We start from the raw sequence: 9,979 nt of genomic DNA on the forward strand, positions 1-9,979 counted from the left end.
GGGAGTCTGCTTCTCCCTCGGCCCCTCCCCCTGCTCCTATGATATCATGCTCTCTCTCTCCTTTTCTTAAGTAAATAAATAAAATCTTTTTAAAAAATAAATTAAAAAAATAAAACTGCAGAAATTTAAACCTCTATAATTTTATAGAGTGATATCTACATCCCCATTTCATTCTGAAATATTTGAAAACACTAATATTCATTGAGTTAAAAGTAAACCAGTTTTCCTTTTCCATGCTACCCAGGGAAGGGTCCATGTGGCATTGTTTTGCGTTCCCATCATCGCGTAAAGGGAAATTTTCACAATGTCTGGAGCCCTTGATGTCCGGCGTGAAGGAGGAAGATGTCCTCAAATTCCTTGCAGCAGGAACCCACTTAGGTGGCACCAACCTTGACTTCCAAATGGAACAGTACACCTACAAAAGGAAAAGTGATGGGATCCACATCATAAATCTGAAGAGAACTTGGGAGAAGCTTCTGCTGGCAGCTCATGCTGTGGTTGCCATTGAAAACCCAGTGATGTCAGTGTCATATCGTCTGGGAATACTGAAGTTTGCTGCCGCTGCTGGGGCCACTGCCATTGCCGGCCACTTCACTCTTAGAACCTTCACTAACCAGATCCAGGCAGCCTTCCAAGAGCTGAGGCTTTTGGTGGTTACTGATCCCAGGGCTGACCACCAGCCTCTTAACAGAGACATCTTATGCTAACCTGCCTACCATCGCTCTGTCTAACACCGACTCTCCTCTGCACTATGTGGACACTGCCATCCCTTTCAACAACAAGGGAGCTCACTCAGTGGGTCTGATGTGGTAGAGGCTGGCCAGGGAAGTTCTGCGCATGTGTGGCACCATTTCCCATGAACACCCATGGGAGGTCATGCCTGATCTCTACTTCTACAGAGATCCTGAAGAGATTGAAAAGGAAGAGCAGGTCTCTGCTGAACAGGCTGTGACCAAGGAGGAATTTCAGGGTGAATGGACTGCTCCAGCTCCTGAGTTCACTGCTACTCAACCTGAAGTTGCAGACTGGTCTGAAGGCGTGCAGGGGCCCTCTGTGCCTATTCAGCAGTTCCCTACTGAAGACTGGAGCGCCCAGCCGGCCACTGAAGACTGGTCTGCAGCTCCCACTGCTCAGGCCACTGAATGGGTAGGAACAACCACTGAGCGGTCTTAGGCTGCTCTTCCACAAAGCAAACAAAATGGAAATAAGGTTGATGGAAAATAAACAGTTTCTAAAAAAAAAAAAAGTAAACCAGTTTTATGAAGTTTTATAAATAGATATATTCTAAAATAAATTACATATTATTCCTAAAAATATAGTTTTCATAAATAAAATATTTTATACAATTTTCCTAAATAATACATGACCAGAACTATACATAAAGTGCCTATAAATTGTGGAGAATTTGCAAGAATACCACAGAATAAAAATTTAAAATTCATATTTGAAAATTATAATGAAATATTATAAGCAAATTTTATCTTAATTTTTTATTTGGAATACTTTTTGGTTAACCTATGGTGTCAGTGCATTAAAATAGATATCCCACTTACATGTAGCAGTGTTTGGATAACTGGTCTAATTATTTCAAAGTGTTATCAGGTTTTTGAGCCATTACTAAACTAGCAATAGCAAATTTAAGATATTACCCAAGAAATTTCAAGAGGAAATTTGCTAATTCTTGAAAGTTTCCCAGAATACTAACTGAATGATTTTTATTTTAAACATGCTGTCAATCATTATAATTATCAGAGAAGACAAAGTTATATTCAGGGAAAAGAAAAAAGGCATTTCCTATGAGGAACTATTTAAAATGACAAAAGTAATCATTTGCTCAACTCAAGAATATGGAGAACACGGGGACGTTAAGGAAAAAAGAATCAATGAGAGAAGTTGTAGGTCTTCAAAAACCAAGTTTTTTTAACTTAATTTTTTAGAGCAGCTTTAGGTTCACAGCAGACTTGGGGGGAAGGTACAGAAATTTCCTATTTACCACTTGTTCCCACACAGGCATAGCCTTCCCTATTATCAACAACCCCTATCAGAGTGGTATGTTTGTTACATTTGATGGATCTACACTGAATATCATTCTCACCCAGAGCCCATAGTTTACATTAGTATTCACACATGGTGTTGTACATTCTGTGGATTTGGACAAATGTATAACGACATGCATCCAACATTAGAGTATCATACTGAGTATTTTCACTGCCCTTGAAATCCTCTGTGCTCTACCTATTCATCCCTTCCACTCCCTTAACACCTGGAAACCACTGGTCTTTTTATTGTCTCCATAGTTTTGCTTTTTCCAGAATATCATATAGTTGCAATCATATAGTATGCAGCTTTTTCAGACTGGTTTCTTGCACTTAGTAATATGCATGTAAGTTTCCTCCATGTGTTTTCATGGCTTTATAGCTCAATTGTTTGGAGAACTGAATAATATTCCAAAGTCTGGATGTATCACAGTTATTTATCCATTCACCTACTGAAGGAGATCTTGGTTGCTTCCAAGTTTTAGCAATTATGAATAAAGTTGCTATAAACATCCATGTATAGTTTTTGTGTGAACATAATTTTTCAACTCCCTTGGATAAATACCAAAGAGTGGGATTGCTGGATCATATGGCAAAAGTTTGTTTAATTTTGTAAGAAACCACCAAACTGTCCTCCAAAGTGTCTGTACCATTTTGCATTCTCACTAGCAATATATGAAATTTCCTGTTTTTCCACATCGTCAGTAGCATTTATTGTTGTCAGCATTCTGGATTCTGGACATGCTAATAGGTGTGTAATGGTATCTTATTGTTTTGATTTGCATTTTCCTGATGACATATGATGTGGATCATATTTTCATATGCTTATTCGCCATCTGTATATCTTCTTTGGTGAGGTGTTTGTTAAAGCCTTTAGCCTATTTTTTAATATGATTGCTTGTTTTCTTATTGTTGAGTCTTAAGTGTTCTTTGTATATTTTGACTAGCAGTCTTTTATCAGATAAGTCTTTTGCAAATATTTCCATGCAGCCTGTGGCTTGTCTCTTCATTCCCTTGATACTTACTTTCACAGAGCAGAAATTTTTAATTTTAATGAATTCCAGCCTATCAATTCTTTTTTTGTAGTTTCAAGTTTTTATTTAAATTTCAGTTAACATACAGTGGAATATTAATTTCAGGTGTAGAATTTAGTGATTCGTCACTTACATACAACTCCCAGGGCTCATCCAAGTGCCCTCCTTAATCCCCATCACCCATTTAACCCATCCTCCCCCACGTCCTCAGCAAACCTGTTTGTTCTGTATAGTTAAGAGTCTGTTTCTTGGTTTGCCTCCCTCTTTTTTTTGTCTCCTAAGTTCTTCTGTTTGGTTTCTTAAATCCCACATATGAGTGAAATCATATGGTATTTGTCTTTCTCTGACTGACTTATTTCACTTAACATAATACCCTCCAGCTCTATCCACATTGCTGCAAATGACAAGATTTCATTATTTTTTATGGCTAAGTAATATTCCATTGTGTATACATACCACATCTTCTTTCTCCATTCATCCACCAATGGACATTTGGTCTCTTTCCATAATTGGGCTATTATTGATAATGCTGCTACAAACATCAGGATGCATGTATCCCTTCAAATCAGTATTTTTGTATCCTTTGGGTAAATACCTAATAGTGCAATTGCTGGATCATAAGGTAGTTCTATTTTTAACTTTCTGAGGAACCTCCATACTGTTTTCCAGAATGGCTGCACCAGTGTGCATTCCCACCAACAATGTAAGAGAGTTCCCCTTTCTCCACACCCTCACCAACACCTGTTGTTTCATGTGTTGTTAATTTTAGTCATTCTGACTGGTGTGAGGTGATATCTCATTGTGGTTTTGATTTGTTATTTCCCTGATGATGAGTGATGTTGAGCATCTTTTCATGTGTGTTAGCCATCTGGATGTCTTCTTTGGAAAAATGTCTATTCATGTCTTCTGCCCATTTTTTAACTGGATTATTTGGTTTTGGGGTGTTGAGTTTGATAAGTTCTTTATATATTTTGGATACTAACCCTTTATCAGAGGTCATTTGCAATACCTTCTCCCATTCTGAAGTTGTCTTTTAATTTTGTTGATTATTTCCTTCGCCATGCTTTTTTATCTTGATGAAGTCCCAATAATTTATTTTTGTTTCCCTTGCCTCAGGAGACATATCTAGAAAGATGTTGTTACAGCAAATGTCAATGAAGTTCCTGCCTGTGTTCTCTTCTAAGAGTTTTATGGTTTCAGGTCCCACATTTAGGTCCTTAATCCATTTTGAGTTTATTTTTGCATATGGTATAAGAAACTAGCCCAGTTTCTTTGTTTTGCATGTTGCTGTCTAGTTTTCCCAACACCATTTATTGAAGAGACTGTCTTTTTTCCATTGGATATTCTTTCCTGCTTTGTCAAAGATTAGTTGACCATAAAGTTGTGGGTCCTTTTCTGCATTTTCTATTCTGTTCCATTCATCTATGTGTCTGTTTTTGTGCCAGTACCATACTGTCTTGATGATGACAGCTTTGTAATATAACTTGAAGTCTAGAATTGTGATGCCTCCAGCTTTGCTTTGCTTCGCCTTTTCAGGATTGCTTTGGCTATTCAGAGTCCTCATAGTTCCATACAAATTTTAAGATTGTTTATTCTAGTTCTGTGAAAAATGCTGGTGGTATTTGGTAAGGATTGCATTAAATGTGTAGATTGCTTTGGGTAATACAAACATTTTAACAATATTTGTTCTTCCAATCCATGAGCCTGGAATGTTTTTCCATTTCTTTGTTTCATCTTCAATTTCTTTCATAAGTGTTTTATAGTTTTCAGAGTACAGATTTTTACATCTTTGGTTAGGTTTATTCCTAGGTATCTTATGGGTTTTGGTGTAATTTTAAATGGGATCAATTTCTTGATTTCTCTTTCTACTGCTTCATAATTGATGTATAGAAATGCAATGGATTTCTGTACATTGATTTCATATCCTGCCACTTTACTAAATTCATGTATCAGTTCTAGCAATTTTTTGGTGGAGTCTTTCAGGTTTTCTACATAGAGTGTCATGTCATCTGCACATAGGGAAAATTTGACTTCCTCCTTGCTGATTTGGATGCTTTTTATTTATTTCTTTTTATTGTCTGATGGCTGAGGCTAGGACTTCCAGTACTATGTTAAATAAGTGGTGAGAGCAGACATCCTTGTCTTGTTGCTGACTGTAGAGGAAAAGCTCTCAGTTTTTCCCAATTTAGGATGATATTAGCTGTGGGTTTTTTGTATATGGCCTTTATGATGTTGAGGAATGTTCCCTTTATATCTACTTTGTTGAGGGTTTTTATCAAGAAAAGATGTATTTTGTCAAATGCTTTTTCTGTACCTATTGAAAAGATCATATGATTCTTATCCTTTCTTTTGTTAATGTAGTGTATCACATTGGTTAATTTGCAAATATTGAAACCCTCTTGCAGCCCAGGAATAAATCCCACTTGATCCTGGTGAATGATTCTTTTAATGTGCTGTTGGATTCGATTTGCTAGTATTTTGTTGAGAATTTTTGCATCCATGTCCATCAGGATATTGGCCTGTAATTCTCTTTTTTAGTGGAGTCTTTGTCTGGTTTTGGTATCAGGGTAGTGCTGGCCTCATAGAATGAATTTGGAACTTTTCCTTCCATTTCTATTTTTTGAATAGTTGGAGAATAGTGAGTATTAACTCTTCTTTAAATGTTTGGTAGAATTCACCTGTGAAGCCATCTGGCCCTGGACTTTTGCTTGTTGGGAAATTTTTGATTACTGATTCAATTTCTTTTCTGGTTATTGGTCTGTTTAAGTGTTCTATTTCTTTCTGTTTCAGTTTTGGTAGTTTGTTTCTAGGAATTTATCCATTTCTTCAAGATTGCCCAATTTGTTGGCATATAATTTTTCATAATATTCTCTTATAATTGTTTGTATTTCTGTGGTGTTGGTTTTGATTTCTCCTCTCTCATTTGTGATTTTATTTATATGGGTCCTTTCTCTTTTCTTTTTGGTAAGTCTGGCTAGGGGGTTATCAATTTTATTAATTTTTTCAAAGAACCAGCTCCTGTTTTCATTGATCTGTTCTACTGGGGTTTTCTTGTTATTGTTGTTTCTGTATCATTTATTTCTGCTTTAATCTATATTATTTCCCTTCTTCTGCTGGCTTTAGGCTTTGTTTGTTGTTCCTTTTTTTAGCTCCTTTACATGTAATGTTAGGTTGTATAATTGAGATTTTTCTCTCTTCTTGAGGTAGGCCTGTATTGTATATACTTCCCTCTTATGACTGTGTTTGCTGCATCCCAAAGGTTTTGGACCACCATGTTTTCATTTTCATTTGTTTCCATGTATTTTTGTTTCTTCTTTAATTTCCTAGTTGGCTCATTCATTCTTTAGTAGGATATTCTTTATCCTCCATGTATTTGTGCTTTCCAAATTTTTTCTTATGGTTGACTTCAAGTTTCATAGTGTTTTGGTCAGAAAACATGCATGGTTATGATCTCAATCTTTTTGTACTTGTTGAGGCCTCATTTGTAACCTAGTATGTGATCTATTCTGGAGAATGTCCCATGTGCACTTGAAAAGAATAAGTAAGTATTCTGCTGCTTTAGGCTGAAAGGTTCTGAATATATCTGCTAAGCCCATCTGGTCCGGTGTGTCATTCAAAGCCATTGTTTCCTTGTTAATTTTCTGCTTAGATGATCTGTCCATTGCTGTAAGTGGGGTACTAAATAAAGTCCCCTACTATTATTGTATTATTATCAATGAGTTCCTTTATGTTTGTTATTAATTGTTTTATATATTTGGGTGCTCCCAAGTTGGGAGCATAAGTATTTACAATTGTTATATCTTATTGTTGGATAGACCCCTTTGTTATGATGTAGTGCCCTTCTTCATCTCTTGTTACAGTCTTTGGTTTAAAATCTAGTTTGTCTGATATAAGTATTGCTACTCACTTTCTTTTGATGTCCATTTGCATGGTAAATATTTCTCCATCCCTCATTTGCAGTCTGCAGATGACTTTAGGTCTAAAATGAGTCTCTTGTAGGCAACTTATAGATGAGTCTTGTTTTTTATCTATTCTGGCCCCTTATGTCTTTTGACTGGAGCCGTTAGTCCATTTACATTCAGAGTAATTATTGTTAAAGATTTTATTTATTTATTCATGAGAGACAGAGAGAGAGAGAGAGAGAGGCAGAGGGAGAAGCAGGCTCCCAAGGAGCAGGGAGCCCGATGTGGGACTCGATCCCAGGACCCTGAGATCATGACCTGAGCCGAAGGCAGATGCTTAACCATCTGAGCCACCCAGGCGCCCCAGAGTAATTATTGATAGATATGAATTTAGTGCCATTTTATTAATTGTTTTGTCATTTCTGGAGATTCTCTCTGTTCCTTTTTAGGCTTTGTTGCTTTGGGTCTTTCCTTTCCATTCAAACAGTCCCCTTTAATATTTCTTGCAGGTCTGGCTTAGTGGTCCCAAGCTCCTTTAGTTTTTGTTTGTCTGGGGAACACTTTATCTCTCTTTCTATTCTGAATGATAGCCTTGCTGGATAGAGTATTCTTGGCTGCATATTTTTCCCATTCAGCACATTCAATATATCATGCCACTTTCTTCTTGCCAGTTAAGTTTCTGTGGAGAGATCTGCTGCTACCCTCATTTGACTTCCCTTGTAAATTAGGGACTTCATTTGTCTTGTTGCTTTTAGGATTTTTTGGTTTTTTTGATGTAGTGTTCCATGATTCATTGTTTACGTATAACACCCAGTGCTCCATTCAATACATATCCTCATTAATACCCAACACCAGGCTAACCCATCCCCCCACCCCTCACCCCTCTAGAACCCTCAGTTTGTTTCTCAGAGTCCACAGTCTCTCATGGTTCATCTCCCCCTCCAATTTCCATCACTTCATTTTTATCTCCATTTTTTACAAATTTAACTACACTATGTCTTGGTATTAGCCTGTTTTTGTTGATTTTGATGGTTCTCTGTATCTCCTGGATTTGGATGTCTGTTTCTTTCCACAGATTAGGGAAGTTTTCAACTATAATTTCCTTTAGTAAACCCTCTGCCCCCTTTTCTCTTTCCTCTTCTGGGACTCCTATAATATGAATGTTATTATGCTTTATAGAGTCACTGACTTCTCTAAGTCTACTTTCATGATCCAAGATTTTCTTTCCCTCTTTTGTACAGCTTCACTATTTTCCATAACTTTATCCTATATCACTTATTCATTCCTCTGCTTCTTCCATCTTTATGGTCATTACATCCAATTGGTTTCGAATCTGTTACTGCATTTTTCATTTTGCCCTGAATAGTTCTTAGCTCCTTTATTTCTGCAGTAAGGAACTCCCTGGTGTCTTCTATATTTTTCTCAAGCCCAGCTAGTATCCTTATGATTATTGCTTTAAATTCTGGATCAGGCATATTACTTCTATCTGTTTCAGTTAGATCCCTGGCCATGACCTTTTCTTGTTCTTTCTTTTGAAATGAATTCCTCCATCTTGGCTTTTTGTCTATATCTCTGTTTTCTTCTGTGTTTTAGGAAAACTTGTTATGTTTCCTGCTCCTGAGAGTAATGGCTATATGAAGTAAAAGTCATATACCTTCCAGGGCTTCAGGAAATACCTCTGGTGTATGCTGCATACCCTCTACTGTTGTGTTTTGGCTCTATCCCTCAGGTCAGTCCTCTGCAGAGTTTCTCCTTGCCTGCAGTGGGGAATGTTTGGATCCAGGCCAGAGTTTGGTGAGTTTTAACTAGGTGTGCTCTGGTCTGCTTGTTAAAAGAGACCTGATGCTATTTCCACTAGAGCTGAAGCTTTGCAGAACTCTATGGTCAGTAGATGTGGTTCAAGCAGGGCTTTGTACTGGTCTTCTGGGGGAAAGGCCTGCTGCTCTGGTTCTCAGGCACACTTGCCCAAGAAATGCAGTACCAGCAGAGTGCAGGGTGGCAGGGCTTGATGTAAACAGTTTAAGCCACCAGTGTTGGCACTGTGCTATTTACTGAAGTTAGTTTATGCTGAGGGACAGGGGAGGGAAATGGGACCAGTCAGCCCCTTCATCCCCAGAGAGGGGAGTTCACGCCTGCTGCTTTCAGGGAAACCCAGAAGAGTGAACAGTTCCCTTCATGCCTCCCAGGTGTCCTTCAGATCACCACCTTCACACTGTGTCCGGGTTGCTTGCCGCCTGGAGCAAAGCAGTGCACTTTGGGCTCTATACCAGTCAGGCCGGCTGAGTTTTGAAACTCCAAACTTTAGTGACCTGGTGTGGCAGGGACCTGTGCCCATCTTCTGGGGGAGGGTCTTGTGGCACTGGGATTGATGCAGGTTTGACCCAGAAGGGCCAAAAAACCACAGAAGCATAGGATTTGGTGTAAAGCACAGTAAAGATCCAGTGTCCAGGTTAGGAACCCTCAGCAGGTGTCTCTATGCTTATGCTGGGGGGCAGAGGAGGGAAATGGCACCCACCCTCTCCTTTGTCCCCAGAGAGGCAATGCCATCTCTCTCACATGTGCTCCTAGAAGGGGTAACCATTCTTCTAGTGCATCCCAGGAGATCCTCAGAACATGCCTTCTGCCCCCGGGCTATCTGCCTGTCTTCTGTATAGGAATTTTCCTGTGAACCTAAAACTACTTTTTAAAATTGTCCTAATTCTTAAAAAATGTTAAGACAAAACCAACAGCTCAAAATTTAATATTGTTAGATAAAACTAAATTATAAGAAAGTCATAAAATTCTTACTTAAAAAAAGAGCAAAAAGATAAATTGAAAAGTGAAAGTAAAATGAAGTATCTTAAAAACAAAAAGATAGAAGGCAAAGATACACTCTTATTTAACAATATAAGCTATTAATGCTATAAACACTAAGAGAATAAAATATATAAAAGTTGTTCCAACGCATTTCATATACCAGAACTAAGGAAAGCAAATGCAAGCTCAGTGCAGACAATGTCAAGAGTTT

The 9,979-nt window shown here is 37.9% G+C and overlaps 1 pseudogene across 1 annotated transcript; it reads left to right on the forward strand.

The window, feature by feature from the left end:
* The first annotated feature begins 304 nt into the window (after positions 1 to 304).
* On the forward strand, positions 305 to 1,232 carry LOC123838362 (small ribosomal subunit protein uS2-like; annotated as a pseudogene). Its single transcript, XR_006789459.1, has one exon. The product of XR_006789459.1 is annotated as a small ribosomal subunit protein uS2-like (transcript).
* Positions 1,233 to 9,979: the final 8,747 nt, after the last annotated feature.

This window comes from Mirounga angustirostris, unplaced genomic scaffold, assembly GCF_029215605.1.
Source record: "Mirounga angustirostris isolate CCGP_5_RB_7025 unplaced genomic scaffold, mMirAng1.0.hap1 SCAF_3, whole genome shotgun sequence".
Classification (NCBI taxonomy): domain Eukaryota; kingdom Metazoa; phylum Chordata; class Mammalia; order Carnivora; family Phocidae; genus Mirounga; species Mirounga angustirostris.